The sequence below is a fragment of the Amblyomma mixtum genome, chromosome 1, assembly GCF_055824585.1.
Source record: "Amblyomma mixtum isolate Tamu chromosome 1, ASM5582458v1, whole genome shotgun sequence".
Taxonomy (NCBI): Eukaryota; Metazoa; Arthropoda; class Arachnida; order Ixodida; family Ixodidae; genus Amblyomma; species Amblyomma mixtum.
Window position 1 is genome coordinate 316,057,938 of NC_143012.1, and position 15,435 is coordinate 316,073,372.

A 15,435-nucleotide genomic window follows, 5' to 3' on the forward strand; every position below is an offset into this window, starting at 1 on the left:
GCAAGATTTTCGAGCATACGATATTAAGTATTTGGAATACCTCTGCTGGCTGCTTATCAGCTATACACCACTCTCTTTGGCCCCATGGTCTAGAAACTTCCTTTCAGGTAGCTAAGTACAGAGATGATTAGTTTGGCGCAGTGCAACTTCGTAATCAAAAATTTTGGTTTAACTGAAGAGTAATTTTATCAAGTTCAGTACTAAAAGTACAGCCGAAAGTGCTTCCCTGGCTTCATACTCGAGGAAAATACATCAGCGCTGCCATAACTCTTCGGATAATGTGTATTAAATGACGCATCTAATGGCAGCGGAGATTGCAAGGGCGCTTTGCTGTTAATCCCATTACGAATCGCAACACTTCAAGCCATTTAAAAAAAATGATCGCGAAATATATTTTACGCTCCAATGCATCTATTTTTGTTAACAAAAACCGTACAGAGGGCAAAGCATATGTCTAGAAAGACCGAACTGTGTGTTCCGCAGCACCTATAGAGCCGCTGCTACCAGGAAGGCAAAAATGACGATGAAATCCTATGAGTTTAATTGCACATGATTACACCCAGACCATTTTTAACCAAATTTTATATAGGTAGGTATCGCGTGTTCAGCGCGAAACGCGTCCAGAACGTGTTAGGCAAGATTTTTGCCCTCGGTACGTAATCGATAAGTAAGAATGCGAATAGGTTTCGTTTACTTTATCGGGTTTAACGTCCCAAAGCAACTCAGAATATGAGAGACGCCGTAGTGAAGGGCTCCGGAAATTTCGACCATCTGGGGTTCTTTAACGTGCACTGACATCGCACAGTACACGGGCCTCTAGAATTTCGCCTCCATAGAAATTCAACTGTCGCGGCCGGGATCGAACCCGCGTCTTTCGGGCCAGCAGCCGAGCACCATAATCACTGAGCCACCACGGCGGCTTAAGAATGAGAATAAGTTCTTCTGCGGCATGTTAAAGCTGCTTCAAGCACTACCGGAAAATGTCCACGGAAAACAAGACGCCTTTCGGCAGTCGGTATCAATATGGAAAAATTCTCAAATATTTATACGGCCGCATTATTTTCTAGAGGCCGTATATTGACGATGCCGTGGGGGAGAAGAGAACAAGAATCTATCAACCTAGGCTTAGGGCCAAGACTGCATTTTTGGCTCACTCCGTCCTTGTGCGCTCTGCGCATGCGCGCTGCATTTGCTTTCGTGGTCGTTAGGGACGCAACGTACGCCTTGCAACTCGACACAAAGAAATATATGCTAGCTGCGTGAGAGCTACAAACAGCCTGAATTCTTATTTGGCCATTTTGGCCAGCACTCCCCTCGACGCCAGGCGTGCGAGAAATAAAGAATAGGTCGTAGACAGCACCCTTCGAAATAGCGTTCATTGTCATTCCGTATACACGTTCGGTTTTTGAGTGGTGTGTACTCGAGGAAAACTTTCCAATGAAGCTTCTCAGCTCAGGACGCGTGTTGTCTTCTGTAGAAGCATATAACGAGTAATCATGGCGCCAAAGGTTGGACAGCGGTTTACCACGTCCTGAAAAAGACATGCCCAGGCTTCTTCATGAATAGTTCACACAGGACAGTATCACGCGTATTAATTTCTGATTCCAGCTAATGTACATATTACGGCCATCCCCTCTACCCCCATTTTCCCCCGCTCTCAATTCTACATGTAGTCCAATACAATTCTCACCGGAAGCACCTTTGATTAGAATTAATTGCTGAGAAGCAAGGAGAATGTGATTGCACACAGGCGCGCATGTTCACGTCGAGGGTCGTACTGAGTTCCGTGCTCGGTCGCTTCTGTCCTTTATTTTTTTTTCGCGTGTGATGGAAGAGGAAAGTGTGTGTGCTTGGCATAGCCACATTCGGCATCGAGGTCTCCTAAAACGCGCGCGAGATACCCGCCTGTAGTCAAATAGGGCTGGAACAGTACAACAATCATTATTCTTCGATTCTATTTCAATCGAAGTTAATTTCGCTCCATGCGTTGCCGACTGACAGAAGAATGAGGCAATAAAGAGGGCATGACGTCGTTTTAACTGCGAACGAAGGGCGAAAAGGATAAAACTGGAATAGAATAGAAACTCGCTATGTCATCTCTGCCCAACCAGCTTGCCCAACCATCAGAAACCGCTACCATACCTAATGCTTGAATATATGAATATATACGAAGATGCAGCTTCCTCAAAACCGACTTCCTCAAAGCCTGTAGAGTTTCGGCCACTTATAACATTGAGGCGGTGCGTCGTCCAAGCAGCCGACCTTAATTGGCCTACCGCGGCACGGATTATGCGAAAATCGATCACCTTCGTGCCAGCAAAACCTCGAACATCACCCTGCGAACTACACACACACAACTGAAAAAGCCGAGAATAAGAGAGAGAGCGTGCTCCCAGTGCGATGCATGGTAAACTATAGCAGCAACACCGTTCGCCTCGTCACGGTTGCGCGGGCTGACCAGCGCCAGGATGTACAGGCAAGCGGCGTCGCCCTTAAGCTGCGCATGCAACGAGTATAGCGTGCACCCGAGCGCTCGCGCTTGGAAGGATGGCTCAACGAGTGCCACGCGCGCGGCAACTGCCAATTTTACGAGTCCCGCGCGTAGCCCTAAGCTGGACGTCGTGCGCACAGGCGTGTGGCCGACCCGGCGTGTCGTCCTCATTGGCGGGGTCGTCTCCCCACCTTCGGTCCACACGGGAGCTCCGTGAACGGCATAAAAAGAAAGAAAAAAACTGATGAACAGATTGAAGGGGGGGGGGGGGGGGGGGGGGGGACCCCTGGGGAGCTGAAGGCAAGAACAAACAAGCGAAGGCTGGAAGAGTGGTGTGACCTGGCGGTTTTACGCGGCCGGCCACGCATCGCGCTCGACGAGCATGAGAGCTTGCTGCGGCTGCTGCAGCGAAATGCGTGCGTACTGACTCGGTCTCGCCAAGTACTGTGCAGCGTTGAAAAAGGTAAAGAGCTGGCTTCATTTGATTAGGGCTATAGGCTTAGCTAGCGAAGCTGTTCGTATTGTTAAGTTTGGCTATCGATCTACAACATCTACACAATTGCTCTTTCGTCGGTTTTTGTGGTGGCCAAGCTTGCGACCGGCAGCGGCAAAAATAGGAGTGGTCAGTTAACAGCTCTGAAAATTCGGCGCGCGATGAGCTAACCGTATAGACTGCGAGGTGTCACCGCTTCCAGCTTTCAAGGCACTGCATGGTTTTAGTTGGACCGCGGCGCGTCGGGGACACCGAACGTTTACTACGGCGAGTGCGTGCAGCGTATGGAGGATATCGCTGCATGCTTGCACGCGTAAAGAGCGCGCGCTCTCGGAGCTCAGCGCGCAATCCTCCTCTTCGTGCGTTTCGTTCCTTGTCTATGTCTTTTTCTGCCTCTGTTTATCGTTTCTTTCCATCATTCTTTAGTTTCTCTTTGTCTTTCTTTTCATTTTCTATTTTCGCCGTTCGTTCCTTCCTTCTTTCTTTCATTCAAGTTTCGCGTGCGAAAGGTGCGCGGACGAATGAGCAACAGAGCGCCGAATTACCGCAATGTCGTCATGCAGTCGCCTCTGACACGCGTCGCTGGCTTTTGGGCGCACAGGGTTAGGCTACGTTCAGTTCCTGCGCCTTCTTACTTGCTTTTCTTCCTTCTTGTTCTCTCGCTAAAAGCGTCGGTATAGCGGCCTCCGGTGCTATGTTCCAGCGTAGTTCATCGGGGTCAACGATCGATCATACATTTATTTTTTGTAAAGCTAAGGGCCTTCAGCCAACTTGAGCTTTAGTATAACTAAACAGACGAGAAAGCTGAAAAGCTGGAGCTATAAAAGCTTTGCCTCACTTGAATCTCGCAGAACAGCTGGAGCTGACGCACGCCTCTTAGACTGGAGGCTCAGTCACGAACACGGTGGAAGAACCGTGGTCACGAAGCTTGTCGCTCGGGAGAACGTGCTTTGCTCGCAGTCATCTGCGCATGCGCAACTGACGCCTCGAGGAAGCGTTCGCGGTGGAGGATTGCCGATCGCGCTAAGCTAAACTTCTCTTTTAACCTCAGACCTGGCTATACCGTGACTGGTGAGCAAATGAGCAGCGATGGCAGCCGACCGTGGGTTGTTCTTCATATCTTTTTGTTTCGGCACGTGGAATCATCTGACACCAAACTCGATCTCCCATCACTACAAGATACCGAGCATAGCGTAATTAGGAGAAAATTTTGCTGCCCTCTTTCTAGTGCTGGACGCGAATCCAATAAAAAAAAAAAAAGCTGGAAACTAAACTACCTACGTACGCTTTGTTCATTTTTTTTTTGTTCTTGTTCGTATAACTTCCGCATGCTCCGACATACGCTTCTCGTCTCTGGTGTAGGTTTGCTCGGCCCACGGGTAATTCTAGATTTTCCGGCATCCTTCCAATTTTCCCGTTCTTGTTTTCATTGTGTGCCATCACAGGTAGAGAGAAAGAAAGAGAGAGTGAAACACAGAGAAAGCACTAAGCCTCTTCAGTTCAAATCGTTCTGAAGCCCCTGTCGGTGGTGCAGCCCCTAATGCTTACAACGACTGCGCGCTGCGTTTCGTAAGCGAATCTCCCTGGGTGAACGAACGACCGCGGCGCTTCGAACGGGCGGCAAGCTAATGCGACAGCCGCACAATGCGAGAACGGTCGGCGGCAGCGCAGTCGTTGCGCAACTACTCCTCCCACAAAAGAGCGGCGCGAAGGAAAGTAATGGCTGGAGCAAGCACGCTAAGCAGCTGCCAAGCGCGCATGCAAGAGAGAAGCGAGCGAGCGCTCGGAACGAGACGCTTATCCGCTTATACACGTGCGGGCGGTTTCGACACTGCCGCGCGAACACGGACTTCCGAGTCGCGTTGTTGCGACTGGGCCCCTTGCGACGGATTTCGATGCCATCCGAAATAACGGACGTGAACAACACTGCGTACCTGCCGTGGTGGCTCAGTGGTCTCCGGAGCCGGAGTACCAGGGTTCGAACCTGACCGCGGCGGCCGCGTTTCGATGGAGGCGAAACGCAAAAGGCGCCCGTGTGCTGTGCGATGTCAGTGCACGTTAAAGATCCCCATGTGGCCGAAATTATTCCGGACACTTCCACTACGGCACCTCTTTCTCTCTTTCTCCTTTCACTCCCTCCTTTATCCCTTCCCTTACGGCGCGCTTCGGGTGTCCATCGATAATGTGAGACAGTTACTGCGCATTTCCTTTCTTCAAAAACCAAAACCAGAAAATCGAACACTGCACACTGTCTTCATGTCATTGGGGAGAAGCACCAAACGGCTAACATGCTTCTTACACCCCTTTAGATTCGAGCGGTGGCCTAGTGGTTTCAGCATCCGCCCTGTGTGCGACAGGCGTGGGGTTCGATCTCTAGTGCCACCGATGGTTTTCCGATGGGTACAAGCTTTCGATTGGCTTTATGCTCGGCTTCCCAAAGGTTAAATACCTGAAAGGAAAAAAAGAAAAATGAAGGTCCTTATACTCCCATATCGTGTGGACCAGAACACGTTAGTCAAAGCGCGCTTTGTTCAGGCCGCCCTTGAGCCATTACAATTGAATCAAGATCGTCATAACTACACCCCCTTCGCATTCAACACGCTCCTGAACCCGCATCGGCTGCACCGCCTGCATGCACTATACGTTATATAAGTGAGAAACACGCGGCGCATACAAAGCGCGGAACAAAGGACGATCGTTTTCGATATGAATTGTTTCGCTCTCTTTACAATCAGGATACATTTTGTTCACTTCCTTTCGTTATATTCGTTATTTCCGTGTGTACGCATGCACACCTGTGAGCAAATGTGTAGGGGCTCAACCGTTTGTTTCTAAGTGTGTTTGCGCGTAACGCTGTTTACGTCATTACTTACGCTGTAGTTCACTTCTTGAATACCCCCTCAGACTACCAAAAACATACAGCGTCATCACGAGAGGGTGCATATGGAGATAGGACGGGCGGTGGGGTCACCAGACGTTGCTCATGGGTCTACATTTTCACAGCCTGTCAACTTACGATAGAACTGTGATGCGCTTTCGTCGCAACCGTCGTCTTCGATAGTGTCTTAGTTATAGGATATGGTATACGCTCAGTATTTTCCTCGGACGGTAGAAGTGGTCCGCGTGGCGAGCAGGCGTACTGGCCAGTAGTCGTGTAGTTAAGATTTCTGAACTAATGGAGCAGTTCATCTCTGCATACACACTGTCTACACTGCTTCATTGTTTCCTTTTTCCTTCTAGCGACTCAACCTATATACAGGCCTTAAGCGTATCCTCGGCCATTTCTAAACGTGACCCCGCACCAGAAGCCTATTTTACCCGCTCGCCGCTCTATACGTCCTCGCAAAGCAAACCCGAACGATAGGCAATTTAATGGCACGCCGCGTAACAATAAGCGCGAAACCACATGACAGTCAAGAGCGCGCTTTCTGAGAAGCGTTCGAAATCCCCTCGGACGCCATCGAAGAAGACAAGCTGGCTGTCTGCGGATGGGAACAGGGATGCTGAACCCGCCCGCATCAGTTCCACGTCGTTCCATTGCGCGCGAGATTTTCCATTTGCTACGGCGCGGCGCTTGGGTTCACCGCTTAATGGAGACGGAGAGAGGGAGAAAGAAAGAGGGAAACGCTGGAGAATAACACGTGTTCCTGTTGAAAGCGAAAATCGGGCCAGCTGAGTAGGAGAGCCGCCCCTCCTCCCCCGCTACCTCTGTTTTGTTCTTTGCGTTGTTATCAGCGGCACTTTGGGCGCGGGCGCATCGACTTGAATGGGTTGCGGAACTTCTCGCGGCGGTGGTTCGGTAGAGACGAGGAAGCGCACACCGGCTGTGCAGCTCTCACGCGCACCTCTTCGTCGAAGCGACAATGGGCGTCCGAGGGAACAAGGGGTTAACCTTGCGGAACTGCCGCCCATGCGGCGCTGCCTGCAGCGCTGAGCGGTTTTAGCGCGAGAGCCCGAGGGGCCGATGGTGGCGCAGGTGGGGGAGGAGTCGCGTCGTATACTCGAGTCCTCGCAAATATAACTTCGTTTCCCGGGCAACTCGGAAGCGGCCCTTTGTCCGGCCGACGGTGGTGCTCGAGGGCGAGGCTTGGCTGGTACGGCCGCTGACCAGCGCAGCGACGACCATGCACAGGCGTTGCGCTGTTAACGCCCGTCTCTGTCCACCGCCGAGCTGCCTTCCTTTGTCGGCGCAGCGCGCGGAGTGTTTGGCGGAGCCTTACACTTGCGTGTACATGGCGAGCAGTACTAGGCGGAATAGCGAGATGGGTGTCTTGGTGTGAGTTTGCGTATAAAGTTAAGTCGCGAGCACATTGCATACGCATAGAGACCAAGAAGACACGAATAGTACTAAGTAATCCCTGCTCAGTGCTATAATCACAACATAACACGCCTAAAAAGAAAACATCAAGTGCGTTGCATGCTTAATCCAGCCTTATAGGGCACGAAAAAGAGGGCGCTGCTGTACTTTTTGAAAGAAAATTTAAAAGCGCACTGCCAGAGCTGACTGAGGTTGTGCGTACACTCCGCAGATACACACAAATGGCCGGGATTTACGAGGTTGTGCTGAGAAAAGTTCCACTGCTGCGCTTTCTACGTGCGCCCTCGTCACAAAGCTCGCGCTTTTACTTTGACTCTAAGCTCACACTGCGACAGTTAATCATGCGTTTCTATCGCGCAATTTTGCGTAAAATTATACTGAAGGGAATACTACGAAAGGCTGTTGAAATACGCAGAAAAAAAAGTTTGGTACGAGGAAGGGAAAAGCACAACGCCTGTCTCACTCTGGTGGACACCTCAGCCATGCCGTCAGGGAAACGAGAAAGGAGGGGGCGAAAGAAGGAAGAGAGAAAGTGGCGCCTTAGAGGACGATTCTGGAATAATTTCTACCGCGGAACTCGCGCCAGCACCCAGGGAATACTCGGCCATACTACAAAACTATAGAGGCAGAAGAATGCGATATCCCCCACCGCACAAATCTCTCAGCAGAGAGGAAGCTGTCACTTGGAGACAATTACAAACAGGCTCTTTCCCAAACCTACATATACTAAACAAAATGCACCCTACGATATACACGAACAAATGTCCCTGGTGCGACGAAAAACCTACACTATACCACATCACATGGGCCTGCCAAAACATAGACGTGCTCCCCAAAATACAAAACCCGAGTGCGAAGCAGTGGGAGACTCTGCTGTCCAGCGACCGCTGCGAAGACCAACAAGGTCTGGTACAGCGAGCTCAACGGGCGGCAGTGGCCAGCGGAGCCCTGGACTGAGGGCAACCGACCACTGGTTAGAGGCGGACGACTTCGACAGAGAAGGCTCCTGGGGGTAGAACCAAGACGTCTCTGAAGAAGCCCCCAAACCGCAGAAGAACCATTACTGTAAATAAAGTTTTCCCTTCCTACCGGTTATTTAACGCCCACTGACGTCGCGGTGCGCACAGAAGTTTTGACATTAGCAGGACTGGCATAAGAGAGTGTGCAAAACTGTTAAGCGTGCCGAGGCAATGTAGAATAAATGTTGGCGGCAAATTGCTGCGGTTAATGTGCATAGAGATACAAGCGTGAAATATCCCGTAAAGGTTGAATTGACCAACGAAATCCCTTGAGACACCAGCCCAGGAACACCTGCCAACCATTGGCGTCCTCCCGCTAACGCCCTAAAGAAAAAAAGCTCGAATGGCTCGAAGCTATAAGCAGAATGAGTGACCATAACCTACTGCATAACACATTCCTGCAATATTCACTCCCCCTCTTTCCATGCAATATAGCTAAGGAATCTTGCACGTCAAAAAAGCTTCATAAACGAAGGCTAGTTAAATGAGCGACAGCGAAGCAAAGAAAAGAGCAGCATCTCTGACGAGCGGGAGTCGGATCGCGCTCATGATGCAGCCGCGCAGCATTCATCGGGGTCAAGACAGAGGAGCCCTCAACGCCGAGGAACCTCGCAAAACGCGGGCGCCACGAAACAAAAGAACGCCCTCTCTCCATCGCGCGCGTGCGTCCTAATACGCTCCGTTGTCTTCGCTATCCTCTTAGGAACACGGCCCGGCAGCGCGTACTACTACAGCAGTCTTGCGTCGCCTCTTCTTCCCCCCCACCGGCGCGCACATACCTCCGCCGGCACCCGTCACGGCAGCGCGGCGGCTGATCGCGTGGCAATTACAGAGGGGCCGCCTCGCGTGCCTTCGGGACGGGTGAATCACGCCGCGTGCCTCCCACGCTAATGGCGAGGTGAGGACGAGTGCGCGCCTGAAGCGGAGGAGCCGCGCGCGCGATCACGAAGCCTGGCTGCACACCGGCCGGGAAAGCGAGATATATCCTGCCGGTAGAAACGGTTTGTGTGCGGAAAGGGTCACCTGTTGCGGACCAGCGAAAGCGTGTGCGCGCTGCGCCGATGGTTTTCCGGGTTATAGTTTTAAAAAATTTAAAGCGCCTGTGCGCTACGTGTTGCAGCGCACTGCGGCTCCAAATCCCTGGACTCGACGACGCACGAAAGCAGCCTGCAGGCTCTTCTGATCAGGACGACTTGCTGGTTGGATCTGAATTAGTTTTAGGATTATGTTTAGAGCAGCCACACGACTACAAAGAGAAGATGCGCTAGTATCTTAAATTTTCGTAGTTCGAAGAAAAATTGTTCCTAGTCCGGCACTCGAACCCTGGACCTCCACCCAACCGGGGCAACTGCTCCATCTAGGCTAGCCAGTACATGTAGCTGACGGCACGAAAAGGTCAAACTGACCGAGAACATTTAGAGCGAGCGCTTTTAGATTAGTTTCTGCAGCCGTATTCCTGAGCTTGATTGTAATTGTAATGATTGTAATTGTTTCTTTGTTCTCCTCTATTTCAAGGGACCCCTCTAAACGCTCGAAAAGCAACAAAGACATGTTCAACAGGGACCTAATTCCTTCGTTAGTGGGAATTAGAACGATGTGGATGGCTGACGTCTTTTACCAACTATATGCGAAGCCTATACCATGATAGCGGCGAACTCTGAAATCACCTTAGCCCCGCCTAAAGTGCTGAGCACACCTTCAGCAATTCGAGCTTCCTGAGCCGAACCCTCGGAATCTGAGCACTTCGAAACCAGAATTTCATTGAATACCTGCCGACAGGTAAGAACAGACGCGCGAATTGTTCTTACGAAGGCATGCTGACTCGTTATTTGGTGTTAGATGAAGATAAGCAAAATGGAGATCCGTGACCTTTGCCTCGAAGACGCCAAGGCAAACCCACGTGTGCGCCCCGGCATTCCCAGCTGGGCATGTGGGTGTCTGACGATGAAAGATTAACTCAGTGGGTGGAATTGCGCCGCATCAACAACGGGAGGTGAGACTAGTTCAGGGACACGCCCCCCCCCCCCCCCCCTTACCCTACTCATACTCTCCGCCAGCAACAAAAGCAATGCCGCGTAGCCTTCAAAGACCGTATTATGAATGGAGAATTACTGTCGGCGTCGAAATCATGTACAAAACATTAGGTGGGAATACAAAGGGGAAAGTGATGAATCGACTCGTGATCAAGGCGGAATGTGTTGATTGGGACACGATAATGCGCACCTCGCGACCTGGATTTCCATGATAACCGTGAAAAGGTTGCTGTCATTATGCAGCTCGCGCAATGTACCCAGAAGAAGCGCAACCTCGCGCGCATGGTTGGCGATAAACATGGTACCAAAAGATCAAAAGTTTACGGGACGCGTTGCAAGAAATGTATTTGATTCAGTAGTATGAACCAAAGTTCAAATGTTAAGTGGTCATCTAAACACCTAAATGTTTAGGTTATATAAGAACGCCCCATGGGGGCATATGCTGCTTTTTCTTCTAGTCATGTTCAAAAATAACGACTAAAAACTCAAAGGATTCTGTCCTTCCACCCTGTACTACATTGGAGCCGGAAAAACGGCCAGCACCGGTTCGTTGAACACTGCAGGCGAACGGTTACTTTATTGCTGGAAACACATCAAAGTCAAGCGAATGAATGACTGTCTTTAGCTGTACTTTTTTTTTATCCAAATGAGCGAAAATCGTACGTTGGTCGCGAAAAAAAAAAAAGCTATGCGTACGGGTCTTGTGTTCTGATAGATACAGCTGACGGCTCCACCTGTCATGGGGCATAGATTTCCCACAGAAGTTTTCAGAACACGGAAGCCATAGAGAAAACTCATTTCCTCGCCGTCTGGATGCGCAACCTGAAAGATGCACTGCATGACAGCATTGAACACGCAAGTGCAAAGTGTGCATTTCTCGGTTCCTGTGCCTGCATGCTTATGCTGCGAGGAACAGCGGCTTTCTGTGGCTTCTGTGTTACAGAAACTTTCAAAGCATTCTATACAACCCGTGCACACTTCAAATCATACGACTGTAGCATCCCGATCAGAATACCGGCTCTTCAAATGCCTGCGTATTCCACCTTTCTGATTGAACTGCGACGTCATCTTTTTGTTTTGTTTTGTTTTGTTTAGCTGTGACATTTTAGGCCACCCTTCACCTAACTTCCGCCACGTAACCTCACCCGTGCCCGTATGGTCCTAGAATAGCGACCTGTTTGTTAGTCATGGAGTTGTTTCGACTCGAGACCTATAGTATTACGAACACGAATCCCCTTTCTGGAACTGCTCCTTTGAGCGCACGCCGGCTGACCGGATGCAGACATCTATAAAGCATGACGCCGCGCACGCCCTTAAAGCCAGCGCGGTCTTCCTCGCATTAAAGCGCGCCAGCTCCTCCCAAGACGTGACACGGCCGCTCCTCCACAAGAACGGCTCCGAAAGTAAGGGAGGCCCGGCGAAATCCTGCCTCCGAGTGACAGGCGACGAAGACGTCACGACCGCCTCACGCACGAATGCTGCGGCCGCACTGCGCATCTCCTCTTGTCTTCTTCTGCCCACCTTCCAATGGGATGCAACAGACCGGTTCTGGCTCACGGCGCCAGGCAGTAAGAAAACAATGAGCCGGCGGCCTGCTCCTTCCTATTTCTTTCATTCTTTTTTTTTTTTTTCCCAAAGCAAAGGTCCTCCTTTGCGCACTCCGCTGGTCGGTCGCCTTGTTTGCCTTCGCATTATCCGCGTAGAGCAGCTGCGCTGGCCTACGCGCACGCAGGCATGCCTCCTCATCGGGGGGCCAGGAATTCGTGCGCTTTGCATAACGAGTTTAAAATACGGAGGCCGGGACAAGTTATGCGCGGAAGCAGCGACAACGGGGCACCACTGCCTCCGGCGGGACGCGCGCAACCGTTCTGCCCTTGTTTCTTTTCATTAGCGTCATCTGTGGCTCAGCGTCATTCTCCGCGGAACACGGCGAATGTGACAGGTGTCGACGTTTTTGAATTTCTGTCGATCGCTCAACGACGGGGGATGTAGTCCCATTGCGAGAAGCTACAAGTACTAGTCACACGAACGCGACTTGTGCTCACTTCAGGCTTTTTAGAACACTGTTCGGAAACATTAGAGAAACGTTCAATCTATAATACAAGAGTCTGCGACCTCGTATTCATTTTGCTTGGCGGCGCAGTAGTGACAGTATATTCGCCGGTGTAACATCGCACAGGACTACTGCGAACACGTTCGTACGTTTATGCAGCGGGGTATACCCTGTTCGTGCAGGTCCATGCCCATATGAGAAAAAAAGATTGTTGGATACTAGACTTTGTGGAATTGTAGATTTTACTGCGCGCTATTGTTATTTACGATAACTATCATTATGTCCACCAGAACGAAGATGTTTTTGCGCGGATCAGAGCAGCAGGATCAGACTACATACATAAATACCTCACTAAGCGCACGCCGACATCTGCCAGTATACAGTTAACGTCTCCCATTCATCGTCAGCATCGCAATACCGCGTTTTTTTTTTACATTTTTCATCAAACGTCTAAACGATTCATTAATAACCATGTTACACATTTGAGATAACAAACCCCAGGCTACCGTTTGTAGCCTGAATTCCAAAGAATATTTTCGGATAAAACACAGCTTTTAATAAACATTCATTTCAACAACCTTGTACCCCTTTAGAAAACGAAGTAGTAAATTGTTGATATTTATTTCACACTCTTAACTCTTGGGTCAAGTGAGAATTAATTGCATTAAATTTGAATGTAACGGCTTCTGGATCTTCTTCCATACATGCGGTTATTCTAGGCTTGAAGTATGCATCTCTGACCTGAAATAGAGAAATAACATACCTGACAGATAATGAACATGTGGGGCAAAAACAAGCTAGAGAGAAACTAGGTCAAGGTTAATGAGCGTTCTGCAACGTGTGGCAATCATTATCGACTGCTACCCAATAATGTTTTCCTCATTTTGCCCTTCTAATTTGCTCCTTCCCCCGTGTTAACCTTGGAACCTCTAAAGTACTTAGGTTTTTCATAGGGTCGCAACTCAGTTATTCCACCCTATATTCATGTTGCAATTGTTTTCTGTCTTTTTATTGGGCGCTTTTATCGCATCGCTCTTTTCTCCATTATCGGTCTAACCGATATAAACACAGAAGAATATTGTTTGAATGTTCATTACGGAACATAAATGTCTTTCACCCCGTCATCATCACGCCAAATTTTTGCAACTGCGCCAAACTGCCCACAGCGACTAGCCTTGCCAGAACTTTCGTCATCATCCTTGATAGCTGAATCGATCGATGATTCAAACAAGTTTCCATATTCGTAGGGACGGAAGTTAAAAGATGCTTCACTCCTGTCGAATAGGACGAAACCTGCGCTTGTATATAAGCAACTATATGCTGTCACCAGCCCGTATTCTTTCTCGCGATAGTACAGTCACAATGATTTTCCTGGACAGTCGGCCTCAATTACCACAGCTGATATCTGCTATATAAGGTCCTGCTGGTAAGGTTGACCGCAGGCACGTTTACTAACCTTACAGAGATTCATTAACTTCACAACTTCTGCACAGACTTCCTATGCAGCTCACAATACATGTGATATGACATTATCAGCGTTTTCTTAGTAAGTACTAAGAGGTTTCTTGAACGTGCACAGTTCATGCTCACTCGGACTGGAAAGAAAAGCCGCGTCTCCTCCACAACATCGCGATGAGCGCGGCGCGGCTGTCTGTCGTGCATGGGCGGGCCGGCGACAAACATCAAGGGGCGAAGAGGCGAAGAACCGAGGCAGCGGCGAAAGCGCGCAACGTCAGTGATTAGCCCCATTCCGGGGAGGAATCTCGGAACGGAGGCCTCCCCCCCGCGGGCGAGGTGAAAGGAGCACCGACGACGGCAAGCCGCAACATTTCGCCTGCTCCGGATGACCCAGATGGACGGGCGCTGCCCCGAGGCACTCGTGGTGTACACACACGCGGAGAAGAGACGCAGATCGCGGCTTCATCGCTGTCGTCGAGTCGGCCTGCTAGCTCTCTGCACCGCATTATACCCCTGGCGGAGCTCGTGTCGCTTTTGTTCGCGGGCGCTGCTAATGGCCGCGCGACACGGGGCTAAATATGGAAGCGACACTGTACACACAATCCGTGCGACGAGAACTGTGCAGCACTGTGAAAGCTACAGAGCTGGTATCACGTGAACAGAATTCGTGAATGCGAGAGTAGATAGCATTTGACCGGAACTCTTGCGCCGGTTATCCAGGACGTTCATGGGATATGACAGTCAAGAGTCAACAGCTAATGAAGAAACACGAGCGAACAGGTTGAACAGTTTCCAGTTTCACTCTTTATTAGATAAAGCGAGCTTGAGCTTCTATACCTGCTGCACCGTTTTGTGAAGACAAGAATATACGACTGCTACTGCAGTGCATGTGTGTGTGTGAAAGTCATGGCAGCGTGCGCGGGTAGACTGTTTGCGAGTAGGCTACACCTTGGTTAACCCGAGCTGTGCGCGCACCTGTCCTTGACGCCTAAACGCCACGAGACCCAATTAACTCGGGTATACGGAGACAGACTGCGCGTAGTTGCGCTGCTCATGAACCCCTACAGCACTCCCAGCCCGTGCCTGGATTCAAGCAAGAAGTGACACAAGATGAGTCGAAAGAAAAAGAGGAGGAAAACGTTTTGAACTGAACACCAAGTCCAGGACAGCTCTGGTTCATTTAAAATCAGAGCGAGATGGTGAAGCGCATTGCTCGTCCCTTTGTTTCGCGCGTTGGTGAAACTGGCAGTTGTGGACGATAATTATTGCGTACGTATTTTCCCCATATGTTTGATAGCACTTTCCTCGGTTCCACTATAAATCACCCATACAGTAAAGTGCAAGATATGAGCGACGGCGCTTCTGCGACACAGGCTCCAGATTCCATACGTAAGTGAAACTTATTGCTGGGCTAGTTGGTGCGACAGAGATTCTATATTCCATTCCTCGGGTGAAACTTGTTGCTCGGCTAGCCGGTGCTTCATTCTCTCGGTTAACAACGCAACATGAACGCGTTCAGGTGAGAGACATAAGAAAAGGAGCACACTCCACTATCCTAGAATTACTCTTT

The 15,435-nt window shown here is 50.0% G+C and overlaps 1 protein-coding gene across 1 annotated transcript in view; it reads left to right on the plus strand.

Annotated features, from left to right (window-relative positions):
- Positions 1 to 15,435, plus strand: part of Cda4 (chitin deacetylase Cda4) — a 69,014-nt gene that overhangs the window by 42,241 nt on the left and 11,338 nt on the right. The gene's annotated exons all lie outside the window — the stretch shown is intronic.